Here is a 27,617-nt window from a genome sequence, read left to right as displayed (position 1 = left end):
GAAAGTTCACAAGCGTTTATCTTTCCAACCAAACACTTCACAAAGCTCAAATTTCCACACTCTGTACATAAATGCAACTGCTGTCACGGTAAGACCATCCGAACGTGAAGTACCAGTAACTGCTTCATTTTACTCATAACGTAGACGGACACGCCCAACATGACCTGTACATCCGATAGACAGCCAATGACTGACCACCAGCCGTTCTTTCCAGGGCCTATAACTACTTTAGAGAGTGCGGGAAATGCTTACTGTGATTGGTTGTTCAAAATCAACAGCCAATCAGAATAATCCTTGGAGTTCTTCACGCGCCAAAACTGACCTACACTAGTCAATATTAATAAATGCATTTACGTCACTTCATCATGCAAATCTTAATAAAATGTTTAACAAAACCAAACGAAAAGAAAACTGATCTGGAAAAGACTTTAGAAAATCATTATTCTGCAAATGGCTATCCTGGCTGCCTTCTTAAAATACAAGTACCCTTGGACATATGTCATCAGCAAGGTAGGGATACTGCAGCTTTCATTGCAACTGCTTGCTTCACACCTTCCCATGATATCGTTACATAATCTTTAACATCGGCTAGTATTGAATCTTCACGTATGTCCCACATATACACTCTCACTCACTCTCATTTATTCACACACAAAACAAACAGTTATTAAATAAATATTAATGATTTCTGAATTCTATGTTTTGAAAATGAAAGATAGAGAACGTTTTTAATTATGAAAAATCTAAATAAATTGCTCTGCCATTTAATGAATTTCAGTAATAATTCCAAATGATACTAAAAGACAAACTGCTATGAATCGTAACTGACTTTAATTATATAAGTCTCGTTTTTAGGTGTTTTACATAATTGTCTCTAAATCTGGAAGTATCTCAGCTACATAGCTCAGATTTTAACACAACCTTCCTTTTAATAACAAAGGGTTGTATAATGACTTTAAAAAATTGAATAATATTTAATATTGTTTATTTAGCTTCTTAGGGGCTTGAATGTTTTAACACAGGTTGCACTTCCCAGGTTGAGGCTAGCGACAGATGAAAGTGAGTCACGCCAAGATACGAGCAGCTGTATATTGCTATCGCTAATTGCTCCACAGTTACGATCCCGTACTTCAAAGTAGCTTACTGCAATAAAACGCTACTGCGTATTGACTCGCGACGTTACACACCTCGTAAGATTTTAAAATTTCTCTTGAGTATATTTGACGGTTCTTATTGCCATAAATGTTATTTAAAAATGATTTCGATAGCTGAACTGACACTGTCAAATCTAAATTGATTTTACTAAAATCTATGTTAAACTGAAATTTTTCTCAAATAAACAAAATATGTAATCTTATGTTATAACATTATACACAGTTACATCTTTACTCAATGGCTATGGCTTAATGACATACAGTAAATTCGTATACAAAAGATTTTGAATTATTTTCTCTCAAAATCCCATGCAATTTAAATTTACAATAAACTCATGAGGAATCTTTTATAAAAGTTCTTGAAACTACATACTCTTTTCTAATCATACTCCTACATTTTGCACATAATATTTAACCAAAAACAATAATTCTGTTTTGTCTCTTAGGTAGCATCCAAAACTTTACTGAAATATAATTCAGGCACTACGAATGGTGTCCTTTCCTAAACCTTAGACTACAATGTTGGGGTTGTTTATGTATTTAACACTGTTCTGACAACAAATTGGGGGTTTTGACTACTTTCAATGGCGAAGCAAATGGGTACAGATGACAAACACTTACACATGGATCACAAAAGGGCTTGTCACTGGGATACAGCGTCCAGCTTTGTGTCAACATAGGGTTCTCTCTCAGTTCCATATCCAGATCTGTCACCTTTTTTGTACCTACAAAGTACGTCTAAGCGTCCATCCTTGGTATTTACATCCTAACCCAACACACACCTTTATCTATAATAAATACTATTTCTCAAAGCCTGACTTTCAAATTGAGAAGCAGAATTTGTTCCAAACCTTTTTGAAAAAAATTATTTTTTTCTAATTTTTTTCCAAACTTTGCTGTAGTAACATTTCACTACATTTAGTATTAATTAAATCAGCGAAATTTCCTCAAAAAATGTGCAGTGCCTAAAATTGATACTACCACTGAATTTTTTTCCAAAATCTGTTTTAATCATTAAGCAAGTTACCTTTACAAATATTGCTGATTGTAAGATTTACACTTCCTTTCTTAACTTTCTTTGGAAATATTTACTGCTTCCCTTTACACAAATAAGCTATTACACACCAAGAAAAAATACATCATTAAATATTCTGAAAAGTTGTTTCTGGCACCAAATGCGTCTCTGAAAATCATAGCTCTGAAACACATCTTACATACTACTATACACAAAGAATACATAGGTCATAGAAAATATTAAATATCACTCCTGCCGACTCTGTGGCTCTGCTCATACACCTTCTACACTAGCCAACTATTGTGGCTCTTCATTATCTCATATACCAAAATTCAAACAGTGTACACATTATTAAAATTATCAGAATGCACTGTAGCTTTCAGAACATATCAAATACAATATTTCTTTCCACCTACTTAGTAGGCAATTGTCTCTCGCTTTTAACACTTTTGCTACAACATTTTTACCTTTACAAAAACGTCTGAAAACTCTTCATATTACTGTATTACGTTTCAGTTCACTTTCAATCCTCTCTCTTTCTGGTTAGTGCTTTAGTCATCCTTTACTACCCCTTACTCACACCAAGACTGTCAATTACGATAGAGAAGAAGGAAGGAAGATAGCTAAAGTTCTGAATGATGAAGAGGAATGTTGACAACATGAAAAGGAAAGGAAATAGTATTATCAACTACTCGGGATGCCTGGTATTTGTCGGCCACCTGACAATGTAACGAATGTGTACCTTCTGAGGCTTTTTAGTTACTGCTATTCAATTGTGCCTTCAATGAGTATTTCTTTAAATCAATAATGTTCCTTAAGTCCAGTAATTTGTGTGGCTTGACAAACTACAATTTGTAGGCATTAGCATGTGGTTTGGCTATGATTCTAAGAGGACACATGTTCATCAGTAATTTTTTTTAGTTTCCGACTTAAGTTTCTTAGACTTTCCTTTGGTTTTCACTAGCACTATGTCACCAGTCTGAAAATTCGTTGCACTTACCCACGCATTATGTCTCCTTTTCCTTTCCAAAGCCATCTTCCTAATATTGGCTCGAGCTAGCTTATTTTCCTTCCATTACCAACTAAGTAAGTTTAGGGAATCCTATCAGGTCAAACAGTGGATTATTAGGTCTCATCGCACACATTATTTCTGTTGGGGCCAAGCTGGTGGCTTCATATTTTAGGTGGTTAATTACATCTTCGAAATATTCTATGTAATTAGCCCCAGCAGAGTGATTCTTATAAGAGTATGTTCCACACGGACTGTTAAGTTCTTTCATGATCCTCTCACACATGTTTCCCTGTGGAAAATAAGCGGAAATTCTCACATGTTCTATGTTTCTCTTATCTAAACATCCCTCAAAACGCTTAGAAATTGACTGTGCACCATTATCCGATAATAGTGCGTTTGGCACTCTAATGTTTACAAAATAGTCTTTCTCTAGTTTATTCACAATTACTTTAGCATTAACGTTTTTAATCGGATAAAATCTCACATACTTATTAAAACCATCTACTAATACAAATATGTACTCACAACCTCCCATTGATATGGGCAAAGGGCCTAAAAGGTCCTCAGGTGCTAAACCCAACCTATCCTGCTGTTCCACTGGATACCTCAGTCCCTAAATAATTCTATTATTTCCTCCTACTTTTTGACATCTGTCACAAGATTCTGGAATTTCTGTACTCTTTCCTACATATTATCAAAAATTATCACCTCACTTAATTTAGCGATAAATTTCCGGGTTCCATAACGTCCATATTTCCCATGTATAAAATCAATTAAGAAACCTACATGTTGTTCTGGGAAGCAAATGTGCCAATTTTCATTTGTATTCTTTCTTCGTCTAAAAAGTGTAACCTTGCATACCTGGTAATATTCAGCTAACTTTGGAAAATCAGGGTGACCTATCCTGCTTTATACGAATTTCCGATTATTGTCCTGGTTTCCTTCTCCTCTGCGATTGTTAGAGATGCGCTTAATTGGTCCCTCTTCCTGCAGTTGAATAACTGCCAGCAAAATTTAATCACAATCCGTGTTTCTTAATGGATATACCACCTTTAACTTCATTAATTGTGTCGGCCTTTACTATCTTGTCCACTATAGACAAATCAAAACATCTCACCGACTTTTCACCCTCTGTACTAACTTGTTTCCGCAACCCTGTCCGAGGAGTTGTTAGAATTATTTAAATTTTCTCCTTCTTCTTCTTCTTCTGTCTCTTCTTCTTCACTCTCTAAAATTACTCGATTCAACCGATTCAGAACCTCCTCATGTATTTCCATAGCGTTCATTCCACAGTTCATATGTAGCCTCTAGTTTGTTTCTCAGTGCCGATTCACCTCCACCTCCTGATCTGAGTCTTCACTGTCTGTATTTAGTACCTTCTTAATATGGTTATTGCCATGTTTATCTGAGCTTTCCCTTTCACAAAAAAACTACTGAATTTACTGAATAACCTAATTGTTTTTCAGTGTCAGTCTCCTCTACCCTTCTATTTTCTATTATGCTACCCCCATACTGTTTAGTAGATGCCTTCTTTACAAAGTGCGTCGCTAGTGGGTTTAATCTGTATGGTTTCAGTCTGCAAACGATAGAGTCACTGCTAACAGTTTTCCTCCTGTGTGATGTCATTGCCTCTGACGTTTGTCATCTCTTGGGCCGTGGCTACCCATTACATCATCAGACTGCAGCTGACGGCAGTCGAAATATTGTACTGTATCATTGAACCTATTGCCAGCAGAGCCATCTCTCCCACGATATCTGCCTCTATAACTCTTCATATGCTGTACAACTATTCTGTTTTCGTTAACTTATGTTCTGTTGTCATTCGGTCTAGTGGGAGGCCTAAAATCTCTCCTAGTACTTTCTTCATCTTTTAAAATAATTTGCACCCTCTCGATATCATCTCGAGGAGCTGATATGATTCTATTCCTCCAGTACAATGATAGCTTGTTTTCTGTTCCCATAATTATCTGCTCTGTTCTTGCTTTAAAATTCAAGTATGACAAAGTTGTAACCCACTCCTGTACATGTCTTTTAATGCCCTCCCTCTTGGAATGATACTTTTCCCCTGATCATAATTAGTTCAGAATTTACATTTGTTTTCTTTTTCACCATTATTCTTAGGAAAATGCCTGTTTTAACTCCACAAGGGTGTCGTATTTATCTGAAGCTTAATTGCCCCAGATTCTAGCTTCTCCCATTAGATTAGAGGTGATGAATCGAATCTTTTGCTTACCATTTCACACTTTAGGCAATAGCTATGACAAAGTTGTAACCCACTCCTGTACATGTCTTTTAATGCCCTCCCTCTTGGAATAATACTTTTCCCCTGATCATAATTAGTTCAGAATTTACATTTGTTTTCTTTTTCACCATTATTCTTAGGAAAATGCCTGTTTAAACTCCACAAGGGTGTCGTATTTATCTGAAGCTAAATTGCCCCAGATTCTAGCTTCTCCCATTAGATTAGAGGTGATGAATCGAATCTTTTGCTTACCATTCCACACTTTAGGCAATACCTCATCGAAATCCCTCCAACATCTTTAGGTGAACATTTTTACTGAACTCAAATTTCAAAAATTGCCTATGGTGTAAATACGCAATTTCAGATGGCTTCACGACACCATTAGATACTACACAACCATCACTGCTGTTAACATTTTGCTATACTTTGTTTACTCTATTTCCATGGTTACACTATTGCTCATTCACACTGGTACCGAATTGTTGGATGTTAGTTCCTATGTTAGTAATGTTACTAGCAGCTTGCATACCGAACTTTGCACACGCATCTTTTCCTTCTTTGAAATAGAGTGTGACTTTCCTCACAGTGCCGTTCATTAACTTTGTATGATTCTAAATGTAACTGTTGCTTTGACTGTTGGTTGTCCTCAGCAACTTGCTCAATCTATGTAGTTAGTTCACTTTTCACTGTCACAATAGCAGTATTACATTCTTGTCTGACCTGATTAATGTCACTTTTAACATTAATACTGAACAAAGTCATATCATTTTTCCAAGTATCCCTCAAATTCGAAATACTGTATTATCTTCCATTTTGGATTAAATCTTATCTGACAAATTTGAAAATCTCTGATTAACCTCAGACATCAACCCATTAACTTCATTAAGTAATCCATTTATGTTCAAGCAAGTTTATTCATATTGGTATCAATTTCAACACTCAATCTACTCATTTCGAAACCCATTTGACTCATATTAGTATCAAGGTTAGTACCAATTTTACTTATTTTATAGTCAATATCAGAACATTCTGACGTTTTAATTTTGGATCCCAGTCCATTCATCTTTCTCATAATATTCGTCAACATTTCCTACACACCATCCCTTGGTTCCCCAACAACTGGCATTGGTTCCTATTCTGTTTTAGGAATAGCTACAGGCATATATTTAACATCGTCTTCCATTGCGCTCAATTCTTTATCTACACCATAGTTTGACGACATTGACTCTTCTAAACCACTGTCCTCTGTTCGTGATACATCCAAACTGAAATCACCTATCATTGAATCATCTTCGTAAGTTACATGACCTAAATCTACCTTCAGTTTCTCACCTACAATCTCCTGATTCTTTTCATCCATTCTGCAAAGTTTCTTGGCACTCACACACACAAAACATTAAGTAGAACACTACTTATCTTTGGCCTTGTCCAGTTGACTACACGGCGAGATGAAACAGCGGGTCCGTCGTCCAAGCTCCGCTTATGTTTGACCAGATTACGGGCCACCGCTTCCGCCCCGACTCCAGTTGCACCAGATGACAGTCGGCTGCAAGTAGCAACGCCGTCTCTTAAGGTTCTGCGATCACCAACGTAGTCTTCCACCTAGTTCCACTGGCTTCCAATTCTTGACGAAAGTTAATTCGGACACGCGTCTGTTGTCCTAATATAATTCCCTTTACACACGCGTGTGAAAACTTCACGAGTTCAATCGACACTGCTCCTTTTACAAAAATCCTACACATCCGAACTTAACTATTGCATTTCCCAGACAATAAAGCACCAATTGCGGCAGGGCGGGTTAAAATGTCACTTTGTGTAATTGTTTGACCACTGTTTTTCGTCGTACTGTACACTACAAAAAGTTCCACGTACCTCAGTACGGCGTCTCTTCACCAGCCCGATTCTCTGCATACGTAGATACTGTTCACACGATGTTAAAAGCAACGCTGAAGAAAAACATCGTCAATACTTACGTTTACAAAGTCCGCTTAAACTGTGGTAGTAAGGTATCCTGTAATATCTTGTAACGATTTTCGGGTGGAGGGCGATTGATTCATTCCTTTAGAAAAAAACGTCAAAATTCTGCAACATGTTCTTTATTTCTTTAAGTTCAAAATTAAAGAATCACCCATCAGCCCATATCTATTTAAACGACTAATGTCAATGTCCTCGGCTCACAGTTCATACAACCCAGTAAACACGCAAGACAGCCAGAAATGTACCTAAGCCCGACCCGAATTGTTACGTGATCTACAGTCGTTACTCTGCTACAATATACGAGTTTCACATTCGGTCATTTTTCAGTGGATTTCTAATAAAGAAATTATTCGCCAACTATTCCATAAACAGGATGAAACATGCCACGCGGAATTCTACAAAGGCCGAAAGTTCACAAGCGTTTATCTTTCCAACTAAACACTTCACAAAGCTCAAATTTTCACACTCAGTCCATAAATGCAACTGCTTTCGTGGCAATACCATCCGGACGAGAAATACCAGTAACTGCTTCATTTTACTCATAACGTAGACAGGCATGTCCAACATGTACATCCGATAGCTAGCCAACGACTGACCTCCTGCTATTGATTCCAGGGCCTATAAGTACCTGATAGAGTGCGGGGAATGCTTACCTCTGATTGGCTGTTCGAAATGACCAGCCAATTAAAAAAATCCTTCGCCAAAACTGTCCTACGCCACTCAATATTAACAGATGCATTTACGTGATTTCATCTTGCAAAACTTAATAAAATGTTTAACAAAACCAAACTAAATGAAAACTAATCTTGAAATGGCTGTAGAAAATCATTACTCTGCAAATGACTATCCTGGCTGCCTTCTTACAAAATCAAGTACCCCTGGACATATGTCATCAGCAAGGTAGGGAAATTAAAGCTTTCATTACTACTGCTTTCTTCACATTTGGTCATGATATAGTTACATAACGTTTAACATCAGATAATATTGAATATTTACGTATGTCCCACTTATACACTCACACTCACTCTCATTTATTCACAGAACAAAACAAACAGTTATTAAATAAATATCGATCCTTCCTGAGTTCTATGTTACGAAAATGAAATATAGTGAACGTTTTTAATTATAAGAAAATATAAATAACGTGTTCTGAAATTTAGTGAACTTCAGTAATAATTCCAAATGATACTAAAAGACAAACTGCAATGATTCGTAACTGACTTTAATCTTATACGTGTCGTTTTTTGGTATTTTAGGTAACTGTCGCTAAATGTGAAAGTATCTCAGCTAGATAGCTGAGATTTTAACACAACTTTCCTTATAATAACAAAGAGCTGTATATTGACTTCTAACAAACCTAAGTAACATTTAATACTGTTTATTTAGATTCTTAGGGGCTTGAATATTCTCTCGCTCGAACTAACACAGGTTGCACTTCCCACTGCTAGGCTAGTGACAGGTGCAAGAGAGTCACGCTAAGATACCAGCGGCTGTATATTGCTACCGCTAACAGCTCCAAAGCTATGAACCCGCCCCTGAAAGTAGCTTACTGCAATAAAATGCTACTGACGTTAGACGAGGTGGGGATACCCCATACGACCATTTAACGAGTGTACCGTGAATATCAGGAGTCCTCTAAAACATCAAATTTCCGACATCGCTACGGCCGGAAAAAGATCATGTAAGTGAAACCTTTCCGCAAATTGGTGCAGATTTCAGAGATGGACCATCAACAAGTGTCAGCGTGCGAACCGTTTAACGAAACGTCATCGATTCGGGCTTTCAGAGCCTAAGGCCCACTCCTGTGTCTTTGATGACTGCACGACTCGAAGCTTTATGCCTCGCGTCGGCCTGTCGTCACAGACATTGGACTGTTGATGACTGGAAACATGTCGCCTGGTCGGACGAGTCTTGATTCAAATTGTATCGAGCGGGTGGACTTGTTCGGATATGAAGACAACCTCATGAATCCATGGACACTGCATATAAACAAAAGACTGTTCAGGCTGGTGGAGGCTCTGTAATGGTGTGGGCCGTGTGCGATTGGAGCGATATAGAACTCCTGATAAATCTAGATACGACCCTGGCAGGTGAAACGTACGTAAGTATCCTGTATGATCACCAGTATCCATTCATATGCGTTGTGAATTCCGCCGGACTTGTGCAATTTCAGAAGGACAATGCTACACTCCACATGTTCAGAATTGCTACAGCGAGGCTCCAGGAGCACTCTTCTGAGTTTAAACACTTCCGCTGGCCACCAAACTCCCCAGACAAGAACATTATAGAGCATATGTGGGATTCCTTGAAACGTGCTATTCAGAAAAGATTTCCATCCCCTCGAATTGTTACGGATTTATGGAGAGCCCTGCAGGATTCATGGTGTCAGTTCCCTACAGCACTACTTCCAACATTAGTCGAGACCATGCCACGTCGTGTTGTGGCACTTCTGCGTTCTCACGTGGGCCCTACTTGATATTAGGCAGGTTCTTTGGTTCTTCAGTGTAGTTGCTAGTTGGTGATAATACTACGTTTACGTGTGGTAATGGCTTTCTGCGTGGCTTTACTGCATGAATACTGTGTGGGCTCATCAGCGTGCCGGTTGGTACAGGAATAAAGTCAGACACTGCAGACTTCTACAGCGTTGTCTTTCTCAGCTGCGGTCTTGTACATCGTTGTGTCGCCGGTTGTTTCAGTTGCGTGTTGTCTGCTGGGGTATGTGTTGCCAATCTGCACGGGCTACGTTACATCTCTGTACTATAAGTAAGCGTTGTGCCTACCATGGTGACCCCAGGTGTTCTCCTGTTCCTACCACTTTAGAATTACTATTAAACTTAGTCTCCTGCACACTCCTCAATTGGGTTGGTTCTTCGGTCTCAAAGATAATGCTAAGGGTACTGTACTTAACGCTTGTCTTATTTAAAGTGTTTCCGTTTATAAGAAATATTTAGTGCGTTGTTGTGGGTCAGTATGTATATATTTGAAATTATCATCTATAATGATGTTTTAAAGTACTTGGTGCTCCATGAGTTTAGAATTAGATAAGGGCCTCTGAATATATGTGTGTAGGTGAATATAAGGCATTTGCGTAAGGTGCTTGCAGGATTAGTTGAAGCTTTTGTGTAAAAATAAAACATTAATTCGATTCTGTTGCTGTTTGTTGTTGTGGTCTTCAGTCCTGAGACTGGTTTGATGCAGCTCTCCATGGTACTTTATCCTGTGCAAGCTTCTTCATCTCCCAGTATCTACTTCAACCTACATCCTTCTGAATCTACTTGGTGTATTCATCTCTTGATCTCCCTCTCCGATTTTTACCCTCCACGCTGCCCTCCAATACTAAATTGGTGATCCCTTGATGTCTCAGAACATGTCCTACCAATCTATCCCTTCTTCTAGTCAAGTTGTGACACAAACGTCTCTTCTCCCCAATCCTATTGAACACCTCCTCATTAGTTATGTGATCTACCCCATCTAATCTTCAGCATTCTTCTATAGCACCACATTTCGAAAGCTTATATTCTCCTCTTGTCTAAACTAGTTATAGTCCATGTTTCACGTCCATACATGGCTACACTCCATACAAATACTTTCAGAAACGACTTCGTAACACTTAAATCAGTACTCCCTGTTAACAAATTTCTCTTCTTCAGAAATGCTTTCCTTGCCATTGCGAGTCTAAATTTTATACCCTCTCTGCTTAGACCATCAAAAGTTATTTTGCTCCCCAAATAACAAAACTCCTTTACTACTTTAAGTGTCTCATTTCCTAAACTAATTCCCTCAGCATCATTTGACTTACTTCGACTACATTTCTCGTTTTGATTTTTTTTATGTTCATCTTATATCCTCCCTTCAAGACACCATCCATTCCGTTCAACTGCTCTTCCAAGTCCTTTGCTGTCTCTGACAGAGTTACAATACCATGGGCGAACCTCAAAGTTTTTATTTCTTCTCCATGGATTTTAATACCTACTCAGAATTTTACTTTTGATTCCTTCACTGCTTGCTCAATATACAGACTGAATAACACCGGGGAGAGGCTACAACCCTGTCTCACTCCCTTCCCAACCACTGCTTCCCTTTCATGCCCCTCAATTCTTATAACTACCATTGGATTTCTATAAAAATTGTAAATAGCCTTTCGTTCCCTATATTTTACCCCTGCCACCTTCAGAATTTGAAAGAGAGTATTCTACATCTACATGACTGCTCTGCAATTCACATTTAAGTGCTTGGCAGAGGGTTCATCGAACCACAATCATACTATCTCTCTACTATTCCACTCCCGAACAGCGAGCGGGAAAAACGAACACCTAAACCTTTCTGTTCGAGCTCTGATTTCTCTTATTTTATTTTGATGATCATTCCTACCTATGTAGGTTGGGCTCAACAAAATATTTTCGCATTCGGAAGAGAAAGTTGGTGACTGAAATTTCGTAAAAAGGTCTCGCCGCGACGAAAAACGTCTATGCTGTGATGACTTCCATCCCAACTCGTGTATCATATCTGCCACACTCTCTCCCCTATAACGTGATAATACAAAACGAGCTGACCTTTTTTGCACCCTTTCGATGTCCTCCGTCAATCCCACCTGGTAAGGATCCCACACCGCGCAGCAATATTCTAACAGAGGACGAACGAGTGTAGTGTAAGCTGTCTCTTTAGTGGACTTGTTGCATCTTCTAAGTGTCCTGCCAATGAAACGCAACCTTTTGCTCGCCTTCCCGACAATATTATCAATGTGGTCCTTCCAACTGAAGTTGTTCGTAATTTTAACACCCAGGTACTTAGTTGAATTGACAGCCTTGAGAATTGTACTATTTATCGAGTAATCGAATTCCAACGGATTTCTTTTGGAACTCATGTGGAGCATCTCACACTTTTTGTTATTTAGCGTCAACTGCCACCTGACACACCATACAGCAATCTTTTCTAAATCGCTTTGCAACTGATACTGGTCTTCGGATGACCTTACTAGACGGTAAATTACAGCATCATCTGCGAACAATCTAAGAGAACTGCTCAGATTGTCACCCAGGTCATTTATATAGATCAGAAACAGTAGAGGTCCCAGGACGCTTCCCTGGGGAACACCTGATATCACTTCAGTTTTACTCGATGATTTGCCGTCTATTACTACGAACTGCGACCTTCCTGACAGGAAATCACGAATCCAGTCGCACAACTGAGACGATACCCCATAGGTCCGAAGCTTGATTAGAAGTCGCTTGTGAGGAACGGTGTCAAAAGCTTTCCGAAAATACGGAATCAACTTGAGATCCCCTGTCGATAGCGGCCATTACTTCGTGCGAATAAAGAGCTAGCTGCGTTGCACAAGAGCGATGTTTACTGAAGCCATGCTGATTACGTGTCAATAGATCGTTCCCTTCGAGGTGATTCACAATGTTTGAATACAATATATGCTCCAAAACCCTACTGCAAACCGACGTCAATGATATAGGTCTGTAGTTAAATGGATTACTCCTACTACCCTTCTTGAAAACTGGTGCGACCTGCGCAATTTTCCAATCTGTAGGTACAGATCTATCGGTGAGCGAGCGGTTGTATATGAGTGCTAAGTAGGGAGCTATAGTATCAGCGTAATCTGAAAGGAACCTAATCGGTATACAGTCTGGACCTGAAGACTTGCCTGAATCAAGCGATTTGAGTTGCTTCACAGCCCCTAAGGTATCTACTTCTAAGAAACTCATGCTAGCAGATGTTCGCGTTTCAAATTCTGGAATATTCCATTCGTCATCCCTGGTGAAGGAATTTCGGAAAACTGCGTTCAATAACTCCGCTTTAGTGGCACAGTCGTCGATAACAGTACCATCGGCACTGCGCAGCGAAGGTATTGACTGGGTCTTGCCGCTTGTATACTTTACATACGACCAGAATTTCTTCGGATTTTCTACCAAATTTCGAGATAATGTTTCGTTGTGGAACCTATTAAAGGCATCTCGGATCGAAGTACGTACCAAATTTCGTGCGTCTGTAAATTTTAGCCCATCTTCAGGATTTCGCGTTCTTCTGAACCTCGCATGCTTTTTCCGTTGCCTCTGCAACAGCGTTCGGACCTTTTTTGTGTACCACGGGGGATCCGTTCCATCTCTTACCAATTTATGAGGTATGAATATCTCAATTGCTGTTGCTACTATATCTCTGAATTTGAGCCACATCTCGTCTACATTCGCATAGTCAGTTCGGAAGGAATGGAAATTGTCTTTTAGGAAGGCTTCTAGTGACACTTTATCCTCTTTTTTGAATAAAATTATTTTGCGTTTGTTTCTGATGGATTTGGAAGAAATGGTATTCAGCCTAGCTACAACGGCCTTGTGATCACTAATCCCTGTATCAGTCATGATGCTCTCTATCAGCTCGGGATTGTTTGTGGATAAGAGGTCAAGTGTGTTTTCGCAACCTTTTAAAATTCTCGTGGGTTCGTGGACTAACTGCTGGAAATAATTTTCGGAGAAAGCATTTAGGACAATCATGGAAGACTTTTTCTGCCTACCACCGGTTTTGAACAAGTATTTTTGCCAACATACCGAGGGTGGGTAGAAGTCCCCACCAACTATAGCCGTATGAGTGGGGTATTTATTTGTTACGAGTCTCAAACTTTCTCTGAACTGTTCCGCAAGTGAATCATCGGAGTCTGGGGGTCGGTAGAAGGAGCCAATTATTAACTTAATTCGGCTGTTAAGTATAACCTCCACCTATACCAAATTGCACGGAGTATCTACTTCGACTTCCTTACAAGATAAACCACTACTGACAGACACAAACACTCCACCACCAATTCTGCCTAATCTATCTTTCCTGAACACCGTCTCAGACTTCGTAAAAATTTCTGCAGAACTTATTTCAGGCTTTAGCCAGCTTTCTGTACCTATAGCGATATCAGATTCGCCGGCCGCGGTGGTCTCGCGGTTCTAGGCGCGCAGTCCGGAACCGTGCGACTGTTACGGTCGCAGGTTCGAATCCTGCCTCGGGCATGGATGTGTGTGATGTCCTTAGGTTAGTTAGGTTTAAGTAGTTCTAAGTTCTAGGGGACTAATGACCACAGCAGTTGAGTCCCATAGTGCTCAGAGCCATTTGAACCATTTTGATATCAGATTCTGTGCTTTCTATTAGCGCTTGAAGCTCAGGGACTTTTTCAGCGCAACTACAACAATTTACAACTATAATTCCGACTGCTCCTTGATCCAAGCACGTCCTGTAATTGCCAAGCACCCTTTGACATTGCAGCCCATCCCGCACTTTCCCGAGGCCTTCTGACTTAAAAAACCGCCCAGTCCACGCCACACAGCCTACGCTACCCGTGTAGCCGCCAGCTGAGTGTAGTGAACTCCTGACCTATTCAGCGGAACCCGAAACCCCACGGTCGCAAAACCGTCTGAGCCTCTGATTCAGACCCTCCACCCTGCTCTGCACCAAAGGTCCGCAGTCGGTTCTGTCAACGATGCTGCAGATGGTGAGCTCTGCCTTCATCTCGTAAGCAAGACCGGCAGCCTTCACAAAACCAGATAGCCGCTGGAATCCAGAGAGAATTTCCTCAGATCCAAAGCGACACACGTCATTAGTGCCGACATGTGCCACCACCTGCAGCTGTCTGCACCCTGTGCTCTGCATGGCATCCGGAAGGACCCTTTCCACATCAGGAATGACTCCTCCCGGAATGCACACAGAGTGCACACTGGATTTCTTCCCCTCCTTAGCCGCCGTATCCCTATGGGGCCCCATTACGCGCCAAACATTGGAGCTCCAGTCAACATTGTCAATAGCTCTCTCTAAGTCTACAAATGCTAGAAACGTAGGTTCGCCTTTCCTTATTCTGTTGCTATTCTTGGTAAATGTATGTAGTGTATTAATTATTTTTCTTAAGCTGGTGAAGCTGCGGAAATCTGATATATTCTTATATTTTTATTAGGTGAAGGTTCGTTTCATTGGAGCAGAATAAGAAACATTTAAAATAACTTTCTAGGTACTACACGTAGTTTAAAACAAGTCAGAAGTGATTACCATGACTATCAGTACGAGCAGATTAGCACAAGTCATAATTTTTTACTGGTACATAGCGAATACAAACTTCACCTAAGTCGTTTAGCGGCATTTTTTGAATATTTACGTGTAAGAGACCCTTGCCTCCCCGCGATTTGTAAGGAAGAGTGTTTCGTTTAATTTCTTATCTCGCACTTATTTTTGTACTGCACTGGAAATACACTCCTGGAAATTGAAATAAGAACACCGTGAATTCATTGTCCCAGGAAGGGGAAACTTTATTGACACATTCCTGGGTTCAGATACATCACATGATAACACTGACAGAACCACAGGCACATAGACACAGGCAACAGAGCATGCACAATGTCGGCACTAGTACAGTGTATATCCACCTTTCGCAGCAATGGAGGCTGCTATTCTCCCATGGAGACGATCGTAGAGATGCTGGATGTAGTCCTGTGGAACGGCTTGGCATGCCATTTCCACCTGGCGCCTCAGTTGGACCAGCGTTCGTGCTGGACGTGCAGACCGCGTGAGACGACGCTTCATCCAGTCCCAAACATGCTCAATAGGGGACAGATCCGGAGATCTTGCTGGCCAGGGTAGCTGACTTACACCTTCTAGAGCACGTTGGGTGGCACGGGATACATGCGGACGTGCATTGTCCTGTTGGAACAGCAAGTTCCCTTGCCGGTCTAGGAATGATAGAACGATGGGTTCGATGACGGTTTGGATGTACCGTGCACTATTCAGTGTCCCCTCGACGATCACCAGAGGTGTACGGCCAGTGTTGGAGATCGCTCCCCACACCATGATGCCGGGTGTTGGCCCTGTGTGCCTCGGTCGTATGCAGTCCTGTTTGTGGCGCTCACCTGCACGGCGCCAAACACGCATACGACCATCATTGGCACCAAGGCAGAAGCGACTCTCATCGCTGAAGACGACACGTCTCCATTCGTCCCTCCATTCACGCCTGTCGCGACACCACTGGAGGCGGGCTGCACGATGTTGGGGCGTGAGCGGAAGACGGCCTAACGGTGTGCGGGACCGTAGCCCAGCTTCATGGAGACGGTTGCGAATGGTCCTCGCCGATACCCCAGGAGCAACAGTGTCCCTAATTTGCTGGGAAGTGGCGGTCCGGTCCCCTAAAGCACTGCGTAGGATCCTACGGTCTTGGCGTGCATCCGTGCGTCGCTGCGGTCCGGTCCCAGGTCGACGGGCACGTGCACCTTCCGCCGACCACTGGCGACAACATCGATGTACTGTGGAGACCTCACGCCCCACGTGTTGAGCAATTCGGCGGTACGTCCACCCGGCCTCCCGCATGCCCACTATACGCCCTCGCTCAAAGTCCGTCAACTGCACATAGGGTTCACGTCCACGCTGTCGCGGCATGCTACCAGTGTTAAAGACTGCGATGGAGCTCCGTATGCCACGGCAAACTGGCTGACACTGACGGCGGCGGTGCACAAATGCTGCGCAGCTAGCGCCATTCGACGGCCAACACCGCGGTTCCCGGTGTGTCCGCTGTGCCGTGCGTGTGATCATTGCTTGTACAGCCCTCTCGCAGTGTCCGGAGCAAGTATGGTGGGTCTGACACACCGGTGTCAATGTGTTCTTTTTTCCATTTCCAGGAGTGTATCTGCACAGCAGCGGAAGTGTCGCCAGCATTCATTTTGTATTTTGTTCGGAAAAAGATCTTGTTCTATTTGGGACTGGTATTTGCCGTTGGAAACATCAATGCCCACTTAACTCTTCCCCCTCAAGCATGAATTCAGTTCTGCTGAGTTCTGCCTCGTTGTTTTCACAACAGTTTAAGTTTTACATTAACAGTGACTCACAGCGGCACAGAAAGGTTCACTGACGAAGATACGGCAGACACGAACCTCGTGTAGGGGTTCACTGAATGAACCGGAAAAATGCCACGACGACGCAAAAGCCGAGCTATTCCATCAGCGACAAAACCTACATCACAGTTCTGTTTAACCTGGCGGTTTTTCCGTTAGTTTATGGTGTATGTGGTATATGAAAGCCTTTTTCTTTGCTCTTGTGAATATCTATATATTCACATAAACGGTGGTAATTATGGTAAAAATCGAATAAATTATAAATTTGTATTCTTACCCTGTAACGAGCCACCGGAGATCAAGGCTCCCGTGTAGAAATGTATTGAAGAACTGCGCCTGAACGACCCTCCAAGAGTTAGTCAGCCGATTTCCTGTTAAACCTGTATAATTTACAGAAGCAGACTGTAATATCGCTCTTTCATGATGGGATTTACTGCACACGACATGAGATTGAATTAATAAAGAAATATGAGATACCAAATACAACCATATTTTACATAGTCATCCTCCGGTATCCGTTATCACCCCGATAACATTTCATAAAATGCAGCGAAAGGCAGCAGCGGCTGTGCATATAGTTCTGCGTAGTAATCATTTTGTAATTCCAAAGTTTTTCTGATAAACCTATGTCATTTTGTCTTTTACTTCATTTGACCATGGGCAACTCCGATTTGGTATGTCGAGGCCAGCTCTTTAGCGAAACACCGTTTCAAATAGCAGTGAGAGAATCCACGAAATAATACCAAGTTACACAACAGATCACGTGCCTGTAGCTTTGCCGTTAAACAGTAACGTAGTGTCACCGCTCCCCATACACAGTCGTTGCTTGCCTACAAAACTCAGTCCCAAATCCCTTCATTTTGCCCGACGCGGTATGCTATCACTACATCAGATCTCCAATCACCCAGACGTCATATTGCCAATTTGTGTATGCAAATACGTGGAGTCCACCTAAATCCGACAGCTCGTAACAGCATTTCATGCGTTTCAATGTACTGTACTGTAAGCCATCTCTTGTGCCCCGTTGTCCAATCGCGGGGGTCGAATTACCCTCGTCTCGACACCAAACAACGTCCGAATTCACAAATGAGACCGGGAAGGCTGCGATAAGTAACGTCCAATTTTATTCTAATTTCATTCGGATCTGTCGTGGCACGCAACACAATTCCTACCCGGAAAATAATTTTGAGTAATATGGAAGTATTAGGAAATGCATTCTCTTTGCGAATAGAAATGGGGAGTGTGGATTAATTCGGAAGTGTTGTGTGGTTAGCTGTAAATCAGTCAGATCACCTTAACTGAAGCCTCACTAATGTTCCATAAATCCATGGATTATAGAAACGAATTACTGTTCTGGGAAATTTATTTTTCAGCTTTCTAAGAAACTGAGTGGCTGATTCCTAAAGGGAAGAAAATCACAATAGGATTCACTGGACCGTCACCGACGATGTCATTACATTTAAATCTATACTCAGCCTGTTCCAGTCGTGTGTCATGATTGCCGGTAAGTTTCCGTGTAGGCTCATATATTTCTTGCTTAAGCTTGACGGCCTTTTCACGAGATACTCATAGGTGGAAGGAAAGTAAACTCTCGGAACTTAAACAGTAGGTCATACAGAACGCCTGTCTTTCAGCGGCTGACACTGAAATTCGATGGTCACCTTCCTAACGCTTTTCCGATTACTAAATGAAACAGTAACGAAACGTGTTACTCTTCTTTGGATGTTCTGTACTTTCCGTATTAGCTCCATACGGTACGTTTACGATACTGACTAGCAATGTTCAAGTAAGTTTCGAACAAGTGTCTTGCAATACCTTTCTTGATGGAATGCGTATCCTGAGAACTCTTCCAATGAATCTGTCTGACGTTTGCCTTACCCACAAATAATTTTATGTGGTCGTTTCACTTCAAACCGCTTCACACACATGTTGTTGTTGTTGTGGTCTTCAGTCCTGAGACTAGTTTGATGCAGCTCTCCATGCTACTGTATCCTGCGCTAGCTTTTTCATCTCCCAGTACCTATTGCAACCTACATCCTTCTGAATCTTTTTAGTGTATTCATGAATTGGTCTCCCTCTACGATTTTTACCCTCCACGCTGCCCTCCAATACTAAATTGGTGATCCCCTGATGCCTCAGAACATGTCATATCAACTGGTCCCCTCGTCTTGTCAAGTTGTGCCACAAACTCCTCTTCTCTCCAATTCTATTCAATACATCCTCATTAGTTATGTGATCTGCCCGTCTAATCTTCAGCATTCTTCTGTAGCACCAGATTTCGGAAGCTTCTATTCCCTTTTTGTCCAGGCTACTTATCGCCCATGATTCACTTCCATACATGGCTACACTCCATACAAATACTTTCAGAAGCGACTTCCTGACACTTAAATCCATACTCGATGTCAACAAATTACTCTTCTTTAGAAACGCTTTCCTTGCCATTGCCAGTCTACGTTTTATATCCTCTCTACTTCGCCCATCATCAGTTATTTTGCTCCCCAAATAGCAAAACTCCTTTACTACTTTAAGTATCTCACTTCCTAATCTAACTCCCTCAGCATCACCCGACTTAATTCGACTACATTCCATTGTCCTCGTTTTGCTCTTGTTGATGTTCATCTTATATCCTCTTTCAAGTCACTGTCCATTCCGTTCAACTGCTCTTCCAAGTCCTTTGCTGTCTCTGACTAAATGACAATGTCATCGGCGAACCTCAAAATTTTTATTTTTCTCCATGGATTTTAATACCTATTCCGAATTTTCTTTTGTTTCCTTTACTGCTTGCCCAATATACAGATTGAATAACATCGGGGAGAGGCTACAACCCTGTCTCACTCCCTTCCCAACCACTGCTTCCCTTTCGTGCCTCTCGTCTCTTATAACTGCTATCTGGTTTCTGTACAAATTTTAAATAGCCTTTCGCTCCCTGTATCTTACTCCTGCCACCTTTAGAATTTGAAAGAGAATATTCCAGTCAACATTTTCAAAAGCTGTCTCTAAGTCTACAAATGCTAGAAATGTAGGTTTTCCTTTCCTTAATCTTTCTTCTAAAATAAGTCGTAGGGTCAGTATTGCCTCACGTGTTGCAACATTTCTACGGAATCCAAACTGATCTTCCCCGAAGACGGATTCTACAAGTTTTTCCATTCGTCTGTAAAGAATTCGAGTTAGTATTTTGCAGCTGTGACTTATTAAACTGATAGTTTGGTAATTTTCACATCTGTTTACACCTGCCTTCTTTGGGATTGGAATTGCTATATTCTTCCTGAAGTCTGAGGGTATTTCGCCTGTCTCCTACGTCTTGCTCACACACATACTTCTAAGTATTTTACAGTAGCTTGGTAATGGCTTTTGTTGAAGTTTCGAGAACATACCTACACCGAGGAATCAAGCAGTATATTACTCCCTCCTACGTATATCCCGCAAAGGGACCAAGAGGATAAAAACAGAGAGATTAGAGCCAACACAGAGGCATACCGACAATCCTTCATTCCACGAACAATACGAGGCTGGAAAAGAAGGGCTAACCGATAGAGGTATTCAAGGTACCCTCCGCCACATACCGTGAGGTGGCTTGCGGAGTATGGATGTAGATGTAGCTGTAGAAATAATTGCTTTCAGTGACTGCCCTGCAAGTGTGTAATCATAGGGGGGTTGCCCAGAAAGTATTTTTTTCTTCAGCAATTCTTTATTGAACATAATGAGAATTACGCACACGAAAGAATGGTGTTTTATCTACACACCCTTTTTTTCCACGTAACGTCCACGTTGTTCTGCGGCCTTCCTGCAGAGCGAATCGAGGCCGTGCACGCCCTGGCTGTACCGGTCCTCGACCTGGTGGCGTAGCCAGTGCTTCACTGTGAGCATCACCTCCTCATGCAGCGCCAACTGCTGAATCGTACCGCGTCTGTCCTCGCGAACGACGACAGCTCGCTGCAACATGTCAGGAGTGCAGCTCCGCCGAACCGCATTCTGATGACGTCACCCTCCGTGGCGAGTGACTAACACTACTTCTGTCGACAGCAGAGCTTCATGGACTCTGAACAAGCGTTTGTGAACATCCCCCACTTTCTTTCTCTCCAGTGACAAGCTCGATGACGGTACGTTGCTTGTAAAGTACGTCCCCTACAGATTCCACTTTGAAATTGTCTTGCGGCTACGTTATTTGTCGGAAGTGACGTGAACTTGGCTCTTTCACTCAGGAGACTTCAAATAAAACATACGTAACGTTGCGCATCCGTAGCATTGTTTTTGGCTCAGAAAAAATGCGGTGCATTACTTTCTGGGCAACCCTCGTTCAATAAACGATCTTTCTGTCTATGTACACTTAAAAGTTCCACTACCTACACTAATCGTCGAACAGAGGTACTCCAGCATTTTGCTACAAATTTCTTTCTTCGTGACATCAGTGAGTGCAACAGCATCATCCTCGAACAATTTTTTTGAAAGAATAAACAGCCTTTTGACTGTGTATTACTGTGTTTATCTTCGGTTCTACCTTAACAGAGATGACATGGTCTAAGGATTTTCAGCATTGTACTACGTAATGTCGTAAAAGCCAAACTCTAGACGGCACAGAAGACAAACACAGTTATACACAGTGAAACCGCGGTTATTATTTCAAAAAAATATTGCATGACTGTGTCTCACATCATCCAAAACTATCTACCCTTGAAAAGCCTCACGTAACTTCCAATCTTATGCACACGTCAAAAAACGTTTTGCATCGCTCCGTTTCCCAGAACTCCTGAAGATAAACGTTAACTGTGGATACTGTATCACAGACAAAGTCCCTTTGATTATTCAGAAATGTCACTAAACCATCCCAAAGACGTAAACAACAATGCATGAGCAGCGCCTATAAGACGGATGGGGTCCGACAGCCCATCAGTTCAGATGGCTCAGAGCACTATGGGACTTAACTGCTGAGGTCATCAGTCCCCTACAACGTAGAACTATCACACACATCCATTCCCTAGGCAGGATTCGAACCTGCGATCGTAGCGTTTGCGCGGTTCCAGACTGTAGCGCCTAGAACTGCTCGGGCACCCCGGCCGGCAGACGATCAATCACAGTCATTCCACTAGGAAGGAGCGACACGTCTCGTGTTGTCTGTAGTTCACTCATGCATGGACGGTCAATATCGCGGTTCGATCGCTTCCGCGTTGGTACTTTGTGCCAGAAAGGGCTCTCAACAAGGGTAATGTCCAGGCGTCTCGGAGTGAACGAACGCAATGTTGTTCGGACATGGAGGAGGTACAGAGAGACAGGAACTGTCCATGACCTGCCTCGATGAGGCCGCCCAAGGGCTACTACGGCTGTGGATGACCGCTACCTACGGATTATGGCTCTGAGGAACCCTGAAAGCAGCGCCACCATGCACATTAAGGTTTTTCGTGCAGCCGCACCACGTCGTGTTACGACTCAAACTATGCGCAATAGGCTGCATTATGCGCAACTTCTCTCCCGACGTCCATGGCGAGGTCCACCTTTGCTAACACGTCACCATGCAGCGCGGTACAGATGGGCCCAGCAACATCCCGAATGGACCGCTCAGGATTGGCATCACGTTCTCTTCACCGATGCGTGTCGCATATGCCTTCAAGCAGACAACATTCGAAGACGTGTTTGGAGGCAACCTGGGCAGGCTGAACGCCTTAGACACACTGGCCAGCGAGTGCAGCAAGGTGGAGTTGCCTGCTGTTTTGGGATGGCATTATGTGGGGCCGATGTACGCCGCTGGTGATCATGGAAGACGTCGTAACGGAGGTACGATACGTGAATGCCATCCTCCGACCGATAGTTCAACAATATCGGCAGCGTACTGGTGAGGCATTCGTCTTCATGGACGACAATTCGCGCCGCCATAGTGCACATCTTGTGAATTACTTCCTTCACGATAACGACATCGCTCGACTAGTGGGGCCAGCATGTTTGTCACACGTGAACCCTATCGAACATGCCTGCGATAGATTGAAAAGTGCTGTTTATGGACGACGTGACCCATCAAGAACTCTGAGGGATCTACACCGATCACCGTTGAGGAGTAGGACAATCTGGACCAACAGTGCCTTGATGAACCTGTGTATAGTGTGCCACGACGAATACAGGCATGAATCAATGCAAGAGGAAGTGCTACTGGGTATTAGAGGTATCGGTGTGTACTGAAATCTGGACCATCACCTCTGAAGGTCTCGCTGTATGGTGGTGCAACATGCAACGTGTGGTTTTCACGAGCAATAAAAAGGGTGGAAATGATGTTTATGTTGATCTCTATTCCAATTTTCTGTGTAGGTTCCGAAACTACGGACATCCTATCGCAAGTGAGAATTACCTCTTCTAAAAATGCCAACAGGAATTCGTAATTCAGTATTCCATTATTCGGTTCGTATTTCTTTCACGGAGTTAGGTAAAGCGAATGAAATTGTGCTACCTACCCAAATATCCATTTTAGGCAAATTAAATGGATAAGTAAACGAAAAAGTGAAAGGATTTCGTATCCATGCCACATTAATTCGTGCCAAAAACCGGCAAAAGTCTGTTCACTAAGCCCCTAGAAGAATGAAAACAACGTCCAACGAAAAAACTTTGTGGAAAGTATTCCCAGAAGGGTGAAGTATTTATAAGCAGCAGAACAAGATACAACATTTAGAAATTACTCATCGTAACTTAAAAGCCGCGGATGTAAAAGTTCTAGTACATACAGTTTTTAATTCACTGTGTTCTTTGTAACTACTAAGAACTAAGGCATCTTTCAATATTCAACATGCGAAATTATGAACGCTGATAGAAACAAGACGGTTCGCAGCGTGGAGGAGGGAGATCATTTCTGATGAAAGACGACTGCATTTATTTTACTGCACTCTTCATTAATTTTATGAACTAAAATGATTTTTAGTTTAAAGCGATTATGTACGACTAGTGGGGAGTAAACTACCTCGTGAAATATGGAGATATGCTGCAATACATAAAGATAGGGATCTAGAGCTAATAAAGTGTGTTGCAGAAATGCCTACTTACTATTTGGGCTCTCTCCGTCCTTAAGTTAACAGAGCCTGAAATTCAGACGTATCTGCATAGACGTAATCGAAACCCACCTTAAATATATTAGTCTATTTGGGTGCAGAATTTCTAATGGGTGTGTTGAAAACAGACTTAATGTTACTATGTTGCCACCATGATCACTATCCTCGTTAGTATTGTGTAAGGTTCCACAAATATGTTCAGTTTCTTTGGTGTAATCCAACTCTGAAGAGACGTAGATTATTCTCATGCCTCGGATTTAAGCTGCATAGCGAGTCCTGATGAAAATTCTGATAATCAAAGGTCCCAACAGCTGCCAATCATAATTAGAAGCGATTTCTGTTTGAATACTGAAGCCATTACGTGTATGCATTGGTGTCGTAAGAGCGATTCAGTAATAAAATTGCTCAAAATGCAACTAATTCACTGCGCAGAGAAAGAACAGCAGCCTAAGTTCCACATTTTCTCATCTGAAGTAATTTGTTTCCATGTAAATTTGCATCCTACTACCCTACCTTACCTCCATGTCTGAAAATAAATTTCTTCGCTGACTACATGCTGTATGTTCATATATGATTTATTACTTGTCAGTTCTAATTCCAACGAGGAACTAACCAAGCAGTCTTTCTTACCAAGAGGAATTATCTGATAAAAAATTCCTGGAACTTCTGACGCTCTCTATTCTATTAATATAAAAATAATGAGATTTAATAGTGTTCAGCAAACTGCACTGGAAACAATGGCACGGTGGTCACTCAAAAAGTTCTCAATAACGTTAAAAATGAATCGTTGTGAAACTTTTTCTCGAAAGTATTTCTATTTTTCTGTAATTTCTTTTGAAGATCAGGTCACAACATTCAAAAACATTCCAGACAAAACTTTGCGTCAACAGTATTCTCCTCAACGACACAATGGCTTACAAGACACTCTCTTTACAACTATTCACAACAAAATGAACAAAAATGATTCGTAGCCAGACTGTTTAGTAAGCTTGCGCTTTCAAACGCATACCTCAGAACACGTGAGCACTGATCATCTACGACACTGTGCGACAAATCTCTTCTACTGCATGCTCCTTATTTTGAGAAGTAGCAGTATCGACTAAAAAAGAAACTATTTTCTAGTCAATAAGTGCGTCTACTGAAAAAGTGCACATAGCAATTTCTTGTTGTTGTGGTCGTCAGCCCTGAGACTAAATTGATGCAGCTCTCCATGCAACTCGATCCTGTGCAAGCTTCTTCATCTCCCAGTACCTACTGCAGCCTACATCGTTCTGAATCTGCTTAGTCTAATGATCTGTTGGTCTCCCACTACGATTTTTACCCTCCACGCTGCCCTCCAGTACTACATTGGTGATCCCTTGATGCATCAGAACATGTCCTACCAACCGGTCCCTTCGTCTAGTCAAGTTGTGCCACAAACTCCTCTTCTCCCCAATGCTATTCAATACCTGCTCATTAGTTATGTGATCTGCCCATCTAAGCTTCAGCATTCTTCTGTAGTACCACATTTTGAAGGCATCTATTCTCTTCTTATCTAAACCATTTATCGTCCGCATTTCACTTCCATGGCTAAACTCTATACAAATATGAAATTTCCTGGTTGGTTAAAGCTGTGTGCCCGACCGAGACTCTAACTCGGGACCTTTGCCTTTCGCGGGCAAGTGCTCTACCATCTGAGCTACCGAAGCACGAGTCACGCCGAGTCCTCACAGCTTCACTTCTGCCCGTATCTCGTCTCCTACCTTCCAAATACTTTCAGAAACGGATTCCTGGCACTTAAATCAATACTCGGTATTAACAAATTTCTCTTCTTTAGAAATGCTTTCCTTGCCATTGCGAGTCTACATTTTATATCCTCTCTACTTCGACCATAATCAGTTATTTTGCTCCCCAAATAGCAAAACTCCTTTACTACTTTAAGTGTCTCATTTCCTAATCTAATTCCCTCAGCATCACCCAAGGTAATTAGACTACATTCCATTATCTTCGTTTTATTTTTGTTGATGTTCATCTTATACCCTCCTTTCAAGACACTGTCCATTCCGTTCAACTGCTCTTCCAAGTCCTTTGCTGTCTCTGATAGAATTACAATGTCATCGGTGAACCTCAAAGTTTTTATCTCTTCTCCATGGATTTTAATGCCTACTCCGAACTTTTCTTTTGTTTCCTTTACTGCTTGCTCAATATACAGATTGAATAGCACTGGGGAGAGCCTTCAACCCTGTTTCATTCCCTTCCCAACCACTGCTTCACTTTCATGTCCCTCGACTCTTATAACTGCCATCTGCTTTCTGTACAAATTGCAAATAGCCTTTCGCTCCCTGTTTTTTACCCATGCCACCTTCAGAATTTGAAAGAGAGTATTCCAGTCAACATTGTCAAAAGATTTCTCTTATAGTATTTAAGGTATGCTTAGTAGAGTGCAAATTTACTATACTTTTGATGGTGCGAACGATCATTCCAATAACCTCCTTGATTACTGACTATTCCTCTTGTGGCATCCTGAATTTAGATATACAAAGATGTTTGGCAATAGAAAACGTATATACAACGAAACAGAATTTTATCTGTAATTCACAAATTTCATTTGGTGATTATAAATGACATAATTAATCCTGTAAATTGTCATAAAAGTTGTAGAAATAATGATAATAATACTAATAAACAATGAAGATGTCTTTCAAAATCAAAGCATGCTTTTCAAATCTTTAGTAACACGATATTTATACATAAGAAGTCCGTCATCATCTATTTTTACATTTGTATGTAAACATTATTTTTACCTTTATACCTGCTTAATCGTTTTTGAGTATATTGTATGTATCACATTGTTTAAAAGAAATATAAACTGCACAGTGAAACAGAATTTAAATTTTCGGTCTGCGGTCTGTTACTGCCACAAGTCTCCACGAAATTAAAACCTCTGTTATATGCTACATACAAAAGTTACAGGGACAGAAGAGCAAGACAAGCGAGACAGAGTGAAGTAAGTGTATGTTTCAGAGATAAAGAACACTGGCATTATCTCGCTTCCGCCGGAACTTTGCTCCAGTACTCGCAAACTTCCACTGTGTGTCACTCGGCGAGCTGTTGTCCGCCGATCTTCCAGAGCGGGGGAATAAAATTCGGAGGGGAGACTGTGGCGAGCGGCGATTTGTTTCGCTCTCTGCCGGTGTGGGCACGTTGCCGAGCCGCCCACGTGATGATTAATGGCCGGGCACCCGGCGAACGGGCTGTGATTGATAAATTGGGGAAATCCCGCGGCCGATGGCGGCGGTGCCAGATGCCATCGATTGACTGACTGACTCTTTTGACTGTAAAAGGCGCGGTTTTCCCTGCCC

Source organism: Schistocerca gregaria, chromosome 6 (genome assembly GCF_023897955.1).
Source record: "Schistocerca gregaria isolate iqSchGreg1 chromosome 6, iqSchGreg1.2, whole genome shotgun sequence".
NCBI lineage: Eukaryota > Metazoa > Arthropoda > Insecta > Orthoptera > Acrididae > Schistocerca > Schistocerca gregaria.
Note: the sequence above shows the minus strand (reverse complement) of the source record.